This window comes from Macrosteles quadrilineatus, unplaced genomic scaffold (assembly GCF_028750875.1).
Source record: "Macrosteles quadrilineatus isolate MER2022 unplaced genomic scaffold, UCM_ALF_1.0 Scaffold_7__1_contigs__length_78375512, whole genome shotgun sequence".
In the NCBI taxonomy this organism is placed as follows: Eukaryota; Metazoa; Arthropoda; class Insecta; order Hemiptera; family Cicadellidae; genus Macrosteles; species Macrosteles quadrilineatus.
In genome coordinates, this window is record NW_026542600.1 from 9,412,040 (window position 1) to 9,429,400 (window position 17,361).

General features: G+C 30.4%; 2 protein-coding genes across 2 annotated transcripts in view; both read right to left on the reverse strand.

Annotated features, from left to right (window-relative positions):
- The window catches only part of LOC128998707 (dopamine receptor 2), a 221,577-nt gene extending 215,467 nt beyond the window's left edge, over positions 1-6,110 (reverse strand). Inside the window, exon 1 of the mRNA XM_054424959.1 lies at positions 6,027-6,110. The gene's annotated coding sequence lies outside the window, so the exon portion shown is untranslated. The remainder of the gene's footprint in view (positions 1-6,026) is intronic.
- LOC128998191 (heat shock 70 kDa protein 14-like) overlaps positions 1-17,361 on the reverse strand; it is an 87,776-nt gene that overhangs the window by 30,445 nt on the left and 39,970 nt on the right. The window lies entirely within an intron of this gene.

Genomic DNA, 17,361 nt, shown 5'->3' on the forward strand with positions numbered 1-17,361 from the left:
TAAGGTTGAAGTTATTAGATAATGTACTTATTATATCAGTTTTTTTTGTGTTAATTAAAAAAATATATATTGTATCTGTTCCACCCACAATTACTCTTTGAGTTTATTATATCAAAGTAGATTGTGTAAATTCACCAAATCAGGTTTGATTAACCTTGGTGGTTATTGTTTCACACATTGTATCATTCTGAATTGTACAGTTGTATATATTATGTTGAATAATAAATATTATTCTTAAATTTTATTTTTAATCAACTGGTTTTGGATTAGTGATTTGTCAAATTATGAAAAAGTACCAAAGTTAAAACTATAATCTAGAAATTTTAAATCCCCTTTTTTAGTTTTTTAAATACTTTTTATCATTTATGTAATGCTGTACATAGTGAAGGTTTTTTAACTTAGCTATAAGTATACTTTTTCTTATTATTTTGAGTCTTATTGCTGACAGTATTTTTAATTTGTCCGTATATAAAAAGGTGTTTCTAAAATTTAAATATTTCAGGAACAATGAATTTATTCCTAAATTTGTTGCTGCCTAGATATCCCAAAAAAATATAACTCACCACAAATTTTAATATTTTATTCTTCTAACTAATGTATCTATTCGGACTATTTTGTTCATCCCTTATCGTAAAGATTGTCAAACTGAACTTTTCAATTAAACGCAAATAGCTCAAATACCTGTAAACTATAAGATTGTGAGCTCATACATTTATTTTACAAAATTTTAGTTTGATATTGAACATTGTGGAATTAATTGAGACTATTATTGTGTATATCTCAGTAATTTAGAAACAGGTCTCTAACCTTGAAGTGGTTGGATTTGAGGGTAAGTTCTCTATTGAACCTTTTCCTATTGGGATAAAATAGGACTCTATGTTTTGTAAGGTGATTAATTTCATTGTTGAATTACAATTATGCCTAATTCATTCCTGATTATAAAAACCATGGCTGGATTTTCTTTTAAGATATGTAGGTTTCGACAGCAATAAAACATTAATTATCCCACAACAAGTCTAAAACGAACTAAATTTAATCTTACAACGAATTTCTTATACTTAACAAAAGTCGCAATCATCGGAACGAGTTGAATTTTACATCTTGAGTTCTTTGTTAACCACTTAATTTGACTAATTTTTACAAAAGACTTTTTTGTCAGTAGTAGTTTCTATTCAAAACTTCTTATCAAGTGTTGATCAATTTTAAATATTTTTGAAGCAGTTATGAAAATACAAACTTTAACGTTATTATTTAATATTATAGTACTATATTGGAAATCCCAAAACATATTAGGTCAAAATGTGAGTTTTATTAGTTAATGTAATACAATTGAATAAAAAATTATTCAAGGCAAAACACTATTTTCATGTTTAAATGTAGTTTTTCCAAAGCATACACGTAAAACTAATAGGTCGAAAATTATCTTTATGTATATTTTACTGCAGTTGCATGCTAACTCAGTAGAGTTTTATTATAATGATATGTTTGGGCGCTATTTTCACTGAAAGCTTTGTCAGTGTAAATTCTGACTTTACCTCATAAATCTGTTGTGATAATATAAATTTTTCTGTGCAAATCAGCAGTTTTACAAACACTTAACCATACGCTGCTTTACTGTCCACTTTATTTTAAACTTTGTTTATGTCATCTACTGTTTTGTAACTTATTTACTGTTAAATTATTTAGTATGTATTATTTGTATTATGTATTGCAAACTATTTTGATTGTCTGTTGTAACCTTTACCTGGAGTTATTGCAAATATACTTTTGAGTTATAAATACACAGCCCGGAAACAACACTTAAAACACTTTTGGCCACGCTCCTACTTTGAAATAAAATTGACTCATAGTTGAAAAAAATCGAAATGTAGGCATCCTTTTAGGGAGAATAAAAGCTCAGGTACACACTTGGGTAGGACCTGGGTTCAAATCTTGCCAATGATTAATGATTTATATTTGAGTTTTACCAAGTTTCAGCAATGCCAACCCTAAATAATGAGTAAAGTACTGGGGTGATCTCGGAGGAGGTTGAAATATTAAAACAAAATTGCACATGAGTTATTACTACAGTATATTATTTAAATTAATTTTCGTCGTTGCCAAAATAAATACAAACTTCCTCAAACATCTTTCTTATTAGCTTCCCCTTTCAACAAATTCAGTTTTAATTAAAAATTAAATAATCTTTCTCATTTATAATTTATTTTTAAATCAAAAGATTTCAGCAGTTTTTTAATATCTAATAATGAACTTTTTCTTTTTCTCTCTAAATAATCTGGCTTAGAAATTCATTCATTTTAAACAACTCTAGCTTACGCACAGACCCCTAAGGTATATGTAGATTTATTTCTACTTTATTACTATCTGTTTATGCCTTTCAATTTTCTTTTAGACTTTTATAGGTTTCGTTAGTTAACTTTAGACCTTAATTTTAATATATAAATTTATGTAATGCTTCTACTCTTATTGTATTTAATTTTAAAAATAATTTGTCACTTTGTAATCCTTTTATGGAAATAAATCCGATTAAATTTATTAAAATGAATTAGTTTCATCTACGTAAGAATTACCATGATTGTGTTGGCCTTCTGTAATACTATGTGCTAAAACGTATATTTAAAATAATAATTAACTAAATATTTTTTCCAAACGAGAAGTAGCTTTCTTTTTAATTTAATAAAATATACAACAGTCTGAAAATCAAATATTGGGTGTTGTGTTATTGTTAAATTTATTGTAAAATGAGCCTTAGAATTATCTATTTATTTTTGTTTGAAGCGTTGAGTTTAGATATTCTCCAACCAAAAGCAGCATTCTCAGTAGTTGGAAACTTTGTTTCAAAGTCGCTTTCAGAACCTCATATCGCAGCAGATAAGAAAGTCATGGGGAGGCTATGGCATAATAAAGTTCCTGTATTCACCTTGGGTTCTTATCAATTGTAACTCCACCACTGTTACTTCTCCAATAGAATTCAATGTAGCCCTAATAAAGCTTATTTAAGACTCCGTGACTTAAAAGCTTAATTTATCATTTATTTAAACTTAATTTACCACCTGTAATATTTTTACAATTTGATATTATATCAGCTACGGGTTACTTTATATAATTTTGTATGGATATGTTTAGTTTTACAAAAATCTACAAATTATTTTACACCGATTCATGTTATTTTTGTATTTTTTGTTGTCAATCAGTTCATTTTTTAACTTACGGTTATAATCAAACTTACGAAATCATTAGATTAATGCAGTATATATTTTGATTGAAATATTACTAAACGTATCGAGTAACAACCATTGTAATGAAAACCGGTTATTTTTTATGTAAACAAAATATTCAAGAAATTATTTTTCTCTTAAGCATCGTTAAATAATACTATGATTGAATATTTTAATGAAAATATAGATTTCTTATGATTGTAAGCTTTAACGATTGTTTTACTTGTTGCTTTTTCTTTCTTCATAATGTTACGCATTAATTTGTATAATAACACGTAACCCTATACCTAAGTATTTCAAACATTCAACAAAATATTGGATAACAGTATTTTCTATGAACAATAGTTATCTTATAAACCGTAAAGCAATATTTTTCATTGTTCCTTTTTACCTCTTTTTGCAATTTTTAAAGATTTTATCCTTCATGTCTGTCAGCTGCGGAGATCGAGTTCCCAAGTTGCGTATTTATTCTGATATCATATTGATTCGGATTGGGTTTATATACGCATCGTTTCCTACGTTATTCCACTTGGCTGCATTTTTTTCTTCGATTTAATATTTTTCGCATATGTTTAGTATAAAATCCACAAATCGAAATTTTAACGTGTTTGCTTGCAACAAAATATAGTTTTGAAGTTTGATTTTTCAAAGTATTTTTTATTTTATGGTATAATTATTTTAGGCTCACTTCTTTTCTAGATAAATATGCTATTTTTATTTCAAACTTTTTTTGGAGTGCGCTGGTGTGGTGGTTAGAGCGTGGGACTTCGATTCCTGAGGCCCCGGGTTCAAATCCTACCAAATCACCAATAGATTTTATCCGTGTTATTTAAGTGATAATGCTGCAACTCCTAGATCTAGCCTGAAGTAATGTGAAAAACAATTCCGGGCTCGTGCCTAGCGTCCTAGAAAAAATTTAAAAAATTTAGATTGAACATTCTAATATATTTATTTTATAGTTTTAAATAAATGCGTTTTCTCTAATTTTGTATCCATGGGTTTACATTTTTTAAACCCTTCTAAAATTCAGCATTATGTTTATGTGATTAATTGGATATTTTTAAAGGTATTTTACTATTGCAAGGGTTAAAATCTGCACTAAATATCTAGTTATTTTAGTAAATTTGAGTGTTAGAAAAGTTTTCCTTTTGTGTAAAAAAGTGTTACTATATTTTTTGTGTCAATGGTGACGTACTAGAGGTCTATTTGTTCACGATCTTGGGATGGAGCCTAGATCCCTAGGACAAAAAACTAGATTTGTTTTGTTTAAAAAGATTTGATTTTATCTTTAAAAGTTGTTACCACATTCAACATATAGTTTTTAGTTATACAAAAGTGAAAAAATCGAGTTCAGAAATATATTATCGTACAACAAAGCTATTAAGTTCCTAAATGATTTCTCCTACAATTCCTTTGCTGAGTGTAACGTCTACTTTTTCACATAAAAGATGGTAAACGGTAATGTCATATTCTTCTTCCGTTTGTTTCGTAAGTAATATATTTCCGTGAAAATATCTCTAAAACTAAATAACTAAAACTAAATCACCCAAAGGTATATATTTGTCATAGTTTATTACTTCTTACTGATTTTACTACTTAATTATTTCATGATTTTTAAGACCTATATTTTATCACCCCGTAAATCGGGCTAATATTATGGGCTAGTAACTTCACTAAATTAGGAACCTATAAATGCCAAAAATTGATTTTACTCTTGTATAGCATTATAAAAAGCTATATTTTACTAAACTTAATTAATGTTAATGTAAACAACGAAGTACATTACAAAAGTTAATGTGTTTCATGACGATGAGTCCATATTAAATAGTTAAGGTTACAACTATTCATTATATCATTAAAATCATATATATCCGAATTTGATCAGCTCGAGAGGATTAAAGGTATTGTTTGATGTGGTTCGGTGTGGTTTGCTCCAATCCACTGTGGCATGGATAAGTGCATCTGATACTTTCATTCATTTGTTTCTACAATGACATAATAGATAATAATCTGTGATTAATTCAATTGTGATTATTATCTTGTATTTCCCTTAATATTGATTAGTTGTTTCCTTAAACAATCGATACTTTTTTAAGTAATATATTCGATAGAATAGTATATGTTAAGCAAATGTTACTTTAAATAGCTAAGTTGACACTATTCAGATGTCCTAACATGTACTTGTTTGGTATGAATAAAGATGTTTTGATTTGAGTGTTTGTTGTGTTATATTTATTAAACGTGCTAATTACCCTAAACATTTAATTTATTTGTAGGACATTTCGAAACAAACTATTTTAAATGTGCCTAACCTATTTATATTATCTAAGCATTTGTAAAATTGTTAAACCTCACTAGTAGCTCAAAAACAAAATAAAATCCTTAATCTAATACTATAAACTATATGCTGTGAATAAACAATTTAATGTGCTACTATTTAATCCAAAATAAAATTCACTGTAATGTACGTAAAAACTTAAATTACATAAAGGATAGTGGGGTAGCAATATTTACTATTATACACCTTATCAACATATAAATATTCTGAAAATGAGTTTTAAACATTTTTTAAGTCACATAATTATTTTATTAAATAATTATTTTCAAATTATTATTTTCTCAAAACATTAAAATAAACATATACTTATCCTCTAAACCCTAAATAAATTATTTTCCAAAAACCTCGCAAAATGTAAAACTGTTTTACAACTACCCAAACAATGCAAATGGATATTGGCACAAACATGTTTCAATATCCATTTTCTCTACGACTACACACTTGTAGTATATCTAACCATAGATAATCACCTGTTGTGTCGTATTGTAGTAGAGAAGGTCTAATTCACGTGTCACTAAAGCACGAAAGACACGCGTACTACTGGTGAGTATCGAGGTATACCCGCTACTAACAGCTATTGCTGGGGGTGGCGACGGCGCGTTCGCCCGTTACCATGGCAACTGTGCCCTTCAGGTCAGGTCACCAAGACGCCGATACCGTCTTATTTACAATTTCATATCTGATTTCACCCAGATTTTATCAGATTTATATAGCGAGCGAGGTGATACGAGGGGCACTCGATGTGTCCCGTTGAAAAACCCGGTGCCCCCGGGGTTGGTGCCCCGGGAGGATCTGGGGGTCAAGGTCACCCCCCCAACCCCCTCGATTCTCTCGATCCTTGCTTTTTGCGTTTATTTGGTGGCATAAGCTTCTGTTTCTTTTGTTTTCTTTGATTTACGAAGTTTTCTTTTACGATTTCCAACTTGGAGTGGTTTGAGGTTATTACTTCACTGTGTTATGTTTCTGATGTAAGAATAAAAATATATCAGTATTTCATCAAATGGTTAAATATTTGCTGTGAATTAATTAAAATTTTTAAGCATCATATGTATTATATGTGTTATTAAATAATTACATCACATTAGCATTAGCAGATCAGGGTAATCAGTGTATATTAATTACATCCTATTTACGGAGGATGTGAAAGTAAAATTGCTTGGCTTATTTTTCATGTTTACTAATATTACGTAATTTAAATATATAAAATGTGTTATATGAAAAAATAAAGTAATAGGGCAACTATGAATAAAATAAGATTGAACATTAATAAACTGAGTACCCTTTAAAGTATAAAGTTATTTATTTAATAATATATTTAGTGACCAGGTTTCGGCACTAAGGTAATTTTCAAAGCAAACAAAAAGTTAAATTAAAATATGTAAATAAATAATATCACATAATATTATAGCATTTCTAGCTTGTTACATAATTTTATCTTCATTGATTCATTTACATATTATATGATATAATAGTTTTTATGTTCATTACAATTTTCTAAATTTAGCTATTGTTTCATATATATTATATATTTATATATAAATACATACATTTATGGAAAAAAAATTAAGAAAAATCTATGAAATGGACAATATAAAAATAAAGTTCATCCAGTGCAATACTAAATTTTAAAAACCAAAATTATACTTAAAACAATAACTAATAAAAACTCTTGCGAGCAAAAGAAACAATGAAAGAAACTATAACTTTAAAATCATAAATGTAACTGCTAGAGATACAAAAAAAACTAGTTGACCCAACTATATTTTTCTCCAGCCCTAACTATTAATATAATATTTTGGATTTAAAACTCCTTAAGAGTCAAACATAATGTATCTGTAAGTTTACTTTTAGTGTAACGTATTTAGTTTCGGATATCACGACATAGTTGGGATTATTGTAAATAATCTATAAGGCCCTGTCAAATCACACACAGGGTGGCTGAAAAGTAACTTGCACCCCCTCTTACCTTTTTAACTATTAGAGATATTTGAAATCGATTTGCAGCAAACTTCTTAGAAATGAGGGGCTACAATAATTATGGTTAGTTTAGAAAATTTTGCCCTTAGGGGTAGTGGGGGTGGGTTTAGCTCAAAATCTTTAAATGGGAAGTATGGTTGATTTTGGTATAATTTTACAGGTCTTGACAAAACCAAACAATTAACATTAAGAAAATAGAAATCGGACAACTAATAACAAAATGACAGTTAATAATCATTTTAAGCTGTCATTTTGTTATTACACTTCCGATTTCTATTTACTTTATGTTAATTGTTTAGTTTTGTACCTGTAAAATGATACCAAAATCAGTCAAACCCCTAAGAGCAAAATTTTTAAAATTAACCATAATTATTGTAGCCTCTCATATCTAAATAGGTTGCCGTAAACCGATTTCAAATATCTCAAATAGTTAAAAATTAAGGGGGGTGCAAGTTAATTGTTTTGCCACCCTCATAGTTATTTGTATTTGAAACGTTTTAGGGAGCCATTTTTTTATTATTTGTCCGATTGTCCGATTTTGGTTTTCTTTATGTCAATTAACTGTTTAGTATTATCAAGATCTGTAAAATAATACCAAACTTGACCATACTTGCTACTTAAAAATTTTGAGCTACCCCCTACCCCCGCTCCCCCTAAAGGCAAAATTTTCAAAATTAGCCATCATTATGGTAGTCCCTTATAACTAAGAAGGTTGCCGCAAACCGATTTTAAATATCTCAAATAGTTGAAAATTAAAGAGGGGGTGCAAGTTAATTTTCAGCCACCCTGTATGTTGTCATACATATATAACAAGCACGTGTATAATATTATTTTGTCGACTAAACCATTTAGATATATCTAGCATGTAGTGATAATTCATGTAGATGTATAATACTGATCATAGAGATACACTGTATGATTGAATATTGTTTGTAGTGTGTAGGGTTTATTACCTTTAAAGTCATAGAGGTAAATTTATAAATCATTGATCGTAGCTTTTAGAGTATATAATTGAATAAAACTGTCTATAATACCTGTTATATGGATATATTATATAATTATACATAATGTTTAGGTATATAGTACCTGTGAAACTAATTAGATATTATCTGTAACTATTCACCATATGCATATGCAATACCTACTATATCATACAGAAGGCCCATGTGATTAGACACCATTGGTAAAGCGATTGATATACTACACAGGCTGTCCCGTAAATAAAAAGCCAACCTCCAGAAAATTGTTTATGGGTTACATAAAATCAAGGAAAATATTTTCAGAAAAACACTTCGTTAACCAGATATCCTGGTTCAATTTATGTTTTAAATTTATCTAGCTTTAACTTTTTTATAACATAGATCTCTTCTATAATAAAATATAAATCAATTTACATAATGATCGGTCGGAAAAATTCAAAAATAAAAATAGTTACGTAAAAAAGGTAGATATTTGGTTAACAGTGTTTGTTTTTTATTCCTTCTTTATTACTCTTTAACTAACCCATAACACAATTCCCCAGAGTTTGTATGTTTACGGGACACCCTGTAGGTGGTCATCACTGTAGGTGTGCGATACCAATAAAATCCTAGATATATACTATGTAATTATACATTTTTTGTAGGGATAGCAAAAATAATTTGAGAACAAAAATATGAAACATAACCACTTCAATCATATATCTTGTGAGTGTGCACTGTGCATTCAACCAACAGCATAAATTGAATCTGCCATACATTACATTTTAAAATTATTATGATAGTAGTATTTATTTTACCTTAGAGGCATTTCCTTTGTAACTTGTACAGTACATGTTTTTTTTTATTTTATGTATTAAAATTATACTAAATATTATGCATGTTAACATCTATGTCTTGGATTATTTATAACGACTTAGTTGTTTTAGTTTGCATATTTTACGTGTGTATATTACTTTAAGTAAAAATAAATTGTATTATTGAAGTTTTCTTTGCTCTGGATAGACCAAGATAAAGGAATGTCTTAATGAAGATCTCCTCAGTTGTCTACTTTGGTGGAATTTTATCATCCAACAGTCTTTAAAAAGATTAGAATTTAAATTTTTTTATTTTTGTCTGTTAGTGTCTTGGTTTAGTAAAAACCTAGTAGAAATGTCTACTTTTATATGTATAGGCACTTGTATGAAATCCCCATAGTTCCTTATTTCAAAAAATAATTTACGGTTACATGTGCTACTTAATTATTTGTCTTCAGCTGATTTTCTATATGATGGTAAGCTATTACCGTAGATCTCATGGTAAGACCCGTCCCCACTTTTCTTTACTACCGATCTATTGGACTACTTGTTTAATTGTTTAAACTATTTGTCCGTACATTTTCCATCGTGGTCCTAGCCACTTTTTAAAGTGGCTAAAACCCTACTGCGATTATACTATTTTCGGGACAGATTTTGAGGCTAAGAACTCATTCACAATATATAAAACAAATTTAAATTTCACAGTTTGGATAACGAAGGAGATTCAATATTTTAGATATTCCTACAAAAAAATATACTCTACGGAATGCAAAGTGTGTTTATAGTTATAGATTGAAAGAATCCTCTTTAATCATTGGTAGCATATGTGTAAGAAGAGTAATACCATTCAAGACGATTTTGAATTTGCGATATCATTAACCTAACTTCTCTTAATACCGTGAAATCAATAAATAGGTTAATTACTGGGTTAGCAATCTTTTGATGTAAATGGTCTTTTAAATGATAAGACATATGTACAAACATACAGGAAATTAAGTATATTTAAATGTATGTTAATTTTCACGAATATTGATGGGATTTGAGTAGCTTTTCATGCTATTGTAACAACTAACTCAACTAACTAAGTATACTAACTCAATGTAACTATATTTACACCATTATGTAAAACACCCTTAAATCCAGTCACGTTGAGTATACACTGTTAAAAACATATGTTTGTAACACCTTAGTACAAACTCTACATTACTGGTGTTATATGATAGAAACTTGATAAACTAAAAAAATATTTTTATCACTAAAGAAACTAGTTTACCAAGACAGTACTAACAGACAAAAATAAAAACATTTAATTTCTAAAAAAAAAACAAGCTTCAAAACCTCCATAATCGAGCGTTCATCGCCACGTCATAATGTTTTACTATACAGGGTGTTCATTTAAAAACTTTCCATATCTTTGTTGTACACATCTAAAGCTGTTAACACTTGTTCGTTCTCATTTTCCCCCAATTTGGCCTTACCGTTTGAGAATTTTTTGTATTGTGATATAACACAAAAATGTCCTTACTACAAGTTATCTTGAAAAGCAGCTCAACAATAAGCTTGGGGAAAATTGGTGCTGTTCAGTAGTTCGGGTAATACGGCACTTTACTTCAAAGTCCGTTTTAAAACGTTTTTACCCACACTGTAAATACGGTTAAGGATAATTGACATTTTGCACCAAAATGATCAGGGTGATTAGACCTTAAAATTGATGTATTACACAACCCCTGTTTATATTTAGAAATTTCATAAAAAGCACCCGTTACCCCAAATTGGGCCCTTATGGGGCATTTTTCAAAATTGAAAATAACTTTATTCGATTCGCAAGGCCAAATTGGGGGGAAATGAGATTGATCAAGTTAGTGTTAAAAGCCTTACTTTGTACACAACACATATGGAAAGTTTTCAAATGAATACCCTGTATATAAATATAAATTACTACATTACTTTTTATATAATTATAAAATAATGTGTAAACAAACATTGTTGGGTGACGAAAAAATCCAATCACTTTTTATTTTATCGCGATGACATGGCAGAGAAAAAATTAAAATTGTGTAATGTACAAGATGAACCGTAGTAGAATCACATTCTACTTGATGAAACATTGCTTGATCACATCTCGCAGTACGATCTCTGGAAGAAGTTACGCCTTCCTGTCCAGGATTAAATCTCCCCTCCTATCCCTCCTACCCTCCCCGTGTCGACGATATACCCCCTCAAACAAGTCTGTATACGGTTGACATCCCAGCTGCTTTTTATTTTTATTTTTACATTCAGTTATTTTGCCCTCTTTACGATGTATTATGCTAGGAGGTTCTTTTGACGTAAAATATCTTTTGCAAGAACCGATATGAATGATTTTAGTTGTGAAAATTGGTTACTGCATAATTTAAAATAAGCAATCGGTAATTTGACACATACTTTTTATCATTAGCTTGCCAAAACCCCTAATTATGTAAGGCGGGTGTAACTATGATATTTTATGGGAAAATCACAAAAACTGAATCAATGAAAATACTTTTATCAGAGGTGAATTTACACATTGTCCTTTCTTACAATTAACCTCAACAAACAAAAGCAAAGTTTTTTAACCGTTGTTTTAGAGCACTGGGGTTGGATTGTACTGTTTTGTTAAAACTTAAAAGAACTTAACACTGAATTTTAATCCAAATCGATCGAGCCAATTATGTAAAGATCCGATTTTCCGTTATTTCATGATTTTTTTACTAAAATTACCATTAAAAATGTATAATGTTGTTGTATGTTATGGTCCTTTTGACTCCGAATAAAATGGGATAATTTTTTGCTGTGAAAATTACAGTTTAAAATTGTTATTGCAACTGTTGGGGTTTTCTTCATATAATATCATTGTTACTCCCACCTCTTACCAAAGATAAGGGGTTTTGACCAGCTAAGAGATAGTGTGTCAGATTGCCGATAACGTTTATTTATATATTATGCATATGTGTATATGTGCGTGTGTTTGTGAACACAATAAATCAGGTAATATTGGTCTGATTTTGATTTAATTTAGCATAAATGTGTAGGGCAGGAGAAGCTTGAATAAGGTCGTGAACCAACATTATCATGTTATGGGATCAAGGTTTTGTAAGGTTTTAAATTGTTGTTTAATTTGTAAATTTTGTTTTGTCAAAAGTTGTTTTCTTTTTAAATTGGTTACCCTCAAATTGTGAAAGTGTCCAATTTTAATGACAGTCATCATGTAGAGCTTAAAGTATAAAATTATTTTAGGTTCATGCATTATTGTATGATGAAAGATTACAGAGAAACGTCACAAAACTGCGTACATTTAAAATTCCAATGCTGTTGTCTCTTGTGTTCTTTAGGGCAGAGTTCAATGAGTGACAGATTGACCTCAGGTTCCTTGAGTTCCCGTTGTCACAGTTCGGTGGCTTACTTTGCAGTGCCAACATGTCATTGATACCTTTACATAACAGTTATCTACTATCTGTAAGGTATATACAGATCTGTTACCTTATCTGTTGAAGTAAAGTCCATAATGAGTGAAATGACACAATTAATTGTATATCTGCATACATTAATTTATGTTTGCCAGCGTAAGCAATTTCTACATTTAGTTCATGGCATGACTGTATTGGTATTGGTTTTTACATGAACTTTCATAGGGTTTCAAAAGCTTTTGACACTCAACACCGACCAACTTCACCATGACCAAAGTTATTAGATCCTACGAGGACTAGATGCTCTTCCTGCTAGTGTTTTGATAATATAGTCCAGGAGCTGAGGGGGTTTGAGCATGCATGAAAGTAGTACGCAATGTTATTGCTGATTATTGTAATATGGACTGTGGTGATCAAAATTACGTATGTCGCCTATTTCAAAAGTGGTCGATAAGGTGGAGGGGAGGGGGCAAACATGGCGGTTTGCGCTATGCGTTAAAACGCCGATAGTTCGAAAACGGTAAAAGATAGAACATCGGTTAAAACGTCGTTGGAATTCTAAAAATGTGGACAACAATAATGGTTATTGGGTCCGAGGTTGTATCTCTATAAATAAACAAGTTATTGTATAAAATATGTAAAAATTGACTTTTCGTGTAGTTTTTTAACCGAAAGTAGAATTAATTTGTGAGTGTCGCAAAGAAGTAATATCAAATATCTTTGCTGATAGTTGTAATATGGACTGTGGTGATAAAAAATACGCATGTCGCCTACTTTTCAGATGGTCGAGAACTTGGGGGGAGGGGGGCAAAGATGGCGGAACGCGCTATGCATCGAGACGACTGTAGCTCAAGAACGGTACGAGATAGGACATCGGTTAAAACGTAGTTTTAATCCAAAAAATATTACCAATAGAAAAGGTCATTGGGTAAAAAGTCGTATCTTAACTAATAAAAAAGTTATAACAATAATAAGTTTAACAAAATCTACATCGTACAGCTATTTTTTTCGAAAGTCGTATGGATTGTTGATAAATAATAGTGTAATTCCTTAATTACTCGGCTATATATTAACTAGATGCATTTTCTTATAAGAAAAAATATATTATTACGAATACATTTGGTTTAAAATGTAAAACACGGCCTCCCGAGGCAACATAGTACAAATACTTGCCTTTGCATTTTGGAGTATAATTCAATTGAGTGTTTGGAGCATTGCAAAAATATACAGGGTGAACAACTTAACTGTGCCACCATTGGTATCTCAGAAACTATTAGATTTAGAGAAAACTTTAAATGGAGAACTTCAACTAGTTTTTTTATGACATTGAAAAATATGAATTCAAATTTTTTTTAATGGCCGCCATTTTCCAATATGGTGGCTAACTTTGAAATTTCTTATGGAACACCCTGTATTTTATCTTATAAGTCTTAAAATTGCATCCACATTCCATTAAGACCATAAAATACACAGTTTTCCACTTTTCAAGTTTGCCGCCATTTTGGAAATGGCCGCCATTTTTAAATAATAGAATTAATATTTTTAACGAATTTTATGGACTTTTTGGAATGTGGATGCAATTTTAAGACTTATTTTCTCTTCGCATTATCGCTATAAACCTACTTTTTTGGAGCTACATGATGTAAAATGTACACCGGAAGTCATTTTTCCATAGGCTGTAACTCCTAAACGAGTGGGTTTATCGAAAAAATGTCAAAAATAAAAAGTTTTTAAATTGCATGTTCTATCCGAAAACATGATAAAATACAGGGTGTTTTTATAAGAAATTTCAAAGTTAGCCACCATATTGGAAAATGGCGGCCATTTAAAAAAAATTGGAATTCACATTTTTCAATGTCATAAAAAAACTAGTTGAAGTTCTCTATTTAAAGTTTTCTCTAAATCTAATAGTTTCTGAGATACCAATGGTGGCACAGTTAAGTTGTCACCCTGTATATCAATTCCATACTCAAATTAAGAATATGATTTCACCGCTTTATTTTTTATCCCTACTTACCTTACAAACTTTCTTCAACACTAATGGAATGTTGAAATGCGGCAGCATTCACAATTCATCCATCATCTAATTATTATTCCACAGAGCGAGAAAACTGGAAACCATAAACTCTCTTTGAATCAATCTTGGAACTGGAAAGTTTTGAGAAGGCAACAGTTTTAACGTTTGTTTGTTTGAAAAGCCTGGAGGAACGTTTTGTTTATAACCAAGTTTACTCGGTTGAACATAATTTATGTGAATCATCGACATTTAAATTTGATTTACTAAATTTGAAATTGTTATACATTTAATACTTTAATAAGACACATTAACATGTGTGCAGTTTTTGTTTACAGTCACATTACAAATGCATGCCTAATAAACTATGTTATTCCCATAAATATAGTTATAGTTATAAAACACTAAAATTAACTAAAACTATAAAAATGAAAGTGGTATAAACAAAATGTATCAGTAAAAAAAAATAGTTAAAACAAATTTACTTTAACACAACCTGATCATTTAAAAACTCATCTATAATGTAATAGGTTTTTCTTACAAGAAAATTAGCAAGGCTGCTTTTGAAATGATTGTACTGTATTTTGTTCATTAATTCTTGAGACAGTTTATTAAATAGTTTTCGGCCCATGTATGTCGGGGATTTTTTTACTAATGAAAAACGATGCCGCGGATATTGAAAGTTAGTTTTAATCCTAGTATCATACCTATGCTCACTACATAATTTTTCAAAGTTTCCTTTTACTATCAAAAGTGTTTTAAAAAGTTATTAAACTCGGAACAGTCATTACTCCTAATTCTTAAAAAAAAATTGGTTTACCTGATGTTCTCCATAGTGCAAATGTCGATTCTTTAAACAAAAATCCAAATCTTAAAAATTAAATAAATGTTTGATGCAAAGCCCCAGAATTCAATTCCATATTAATGAATTGAATAGAATAGAATAGAATAGACTAATCCTATGACTAATCCGTAACCATTAGTCATACAAGACGCTATAGTATACTAAATTATTTTTTAAGCTCTACAACATGGTTTGGAAAGAAATGGCAAATTTTCATGTTTTGAAGTTTGAAAAGGGGAAACGCCAATTTTCTCTCCCATAAACCCCCGTTCCCATATTCCAATCATGCTGATTCGCGAACTCGTTATAACACACGTGGGTTTAAACGTTTCTACCAAATTCCATTAAAATCTGTTGATTTTTACGCAAAATCCATGGAATTAATTTACTAGTTATTCGGTGAATTAATTTTAAAAGGATGTTGTTTTAGGCCTCTGGGGACCTCAAATCAAAAAGTAAAGTGGTCTCTGGACTAGTTATTACTGCGAGACCTACGGCAATAGCTTATTCCCCATGTGGGGAATTCGCTAATATTCCTCAAATGGGAATTTCGCTAAAAGGGAAAGTCTCATGACTTAAAGGGAAAAGTTGAAACCATTACATACACAGTCATCGAAACCACTTACACAGGCATTCATTTAGATACCTTAAAAACCATTTTTCACCACTATCTCCCTGATTTATGGTAAAAATAATGCAACTGTATATCAACAAAGAGATCGAGTGTCATAGAGATCTTCCAAGGTAAAGAAATATTGTCTGTATCTTCTCACATCACTCATATTTCAAGTTATCGATTTCTTTATGGCAGACATTTGCTTATCGGAGTATTTCAGTATGGCTGTTTTTGTTGTGACTGGATTTGACATATCAGAACACTGAATCCTTGCTTATTTGTGGATGATGACTTGAATACCTTCTAAACTGCAGGACGCCAGTAGTTTAATTGCTGGGACATCGTAAAATGTGTCATAAAATAAAAGAGAAACATGCATTTTTTTAAACTACATGTTTTTATGCGAGGTATAAATCGTTTGTAAAAATCTTTGTGACTTCACTCACCTTTATTTTATTGCCTGGTAATATCCAGGACTCGCCATACAGAAACACACATGGAATCGTCTTAGAGATCAAGGAAGTTGAGTTGTGGTTAGGTGTTAGTTCCGTGTAAGGGATAAAAATAAAGTATTCACCCTGAAGAAGTGCAACGTTTCCAGATTTCGCGAAACTTCGGACTTCATCCCCAGGGCGATGTATCTATGTGTGTGTAACTGTATATGACAAGACTTGGATATCACCGGACAATAAAGGTGAGTGAAGCTCACAAACCATGACAAATTTCTATGCAATATTAATAATTTTGAAGAGAATCTGTTTTTAAGGGATTTTTTTTTAAATCGTTGTAATTTTTTTGTGATTAAGTTATTGAACATGACTGCTCAGTCAGCATTTTGGGTTGATACGTCATACATTGCTATTTTGAATCCGGTGCTTCTTTATCACTGTAATTATCACTGGCTTGACAATACGTCTAGCCGAGTATATAGTAGTCTCCTTCAAATCTGAAGGTTACAAGTAACTAATAGATCGACGTTGGATGATTAAATGAGTAAGAATTGATATTGGTTGGGCATTATGTGTACCTTCCCCTTGCAAAAAACAATATAAATGGGTACAGACACACACAATAATACCTACAAAAGCGGCCCTTCACTTTTAGTCAACATTGCACATTTATTTTAGTCTGTGTTGATGAACAGCTGGGGTTTTA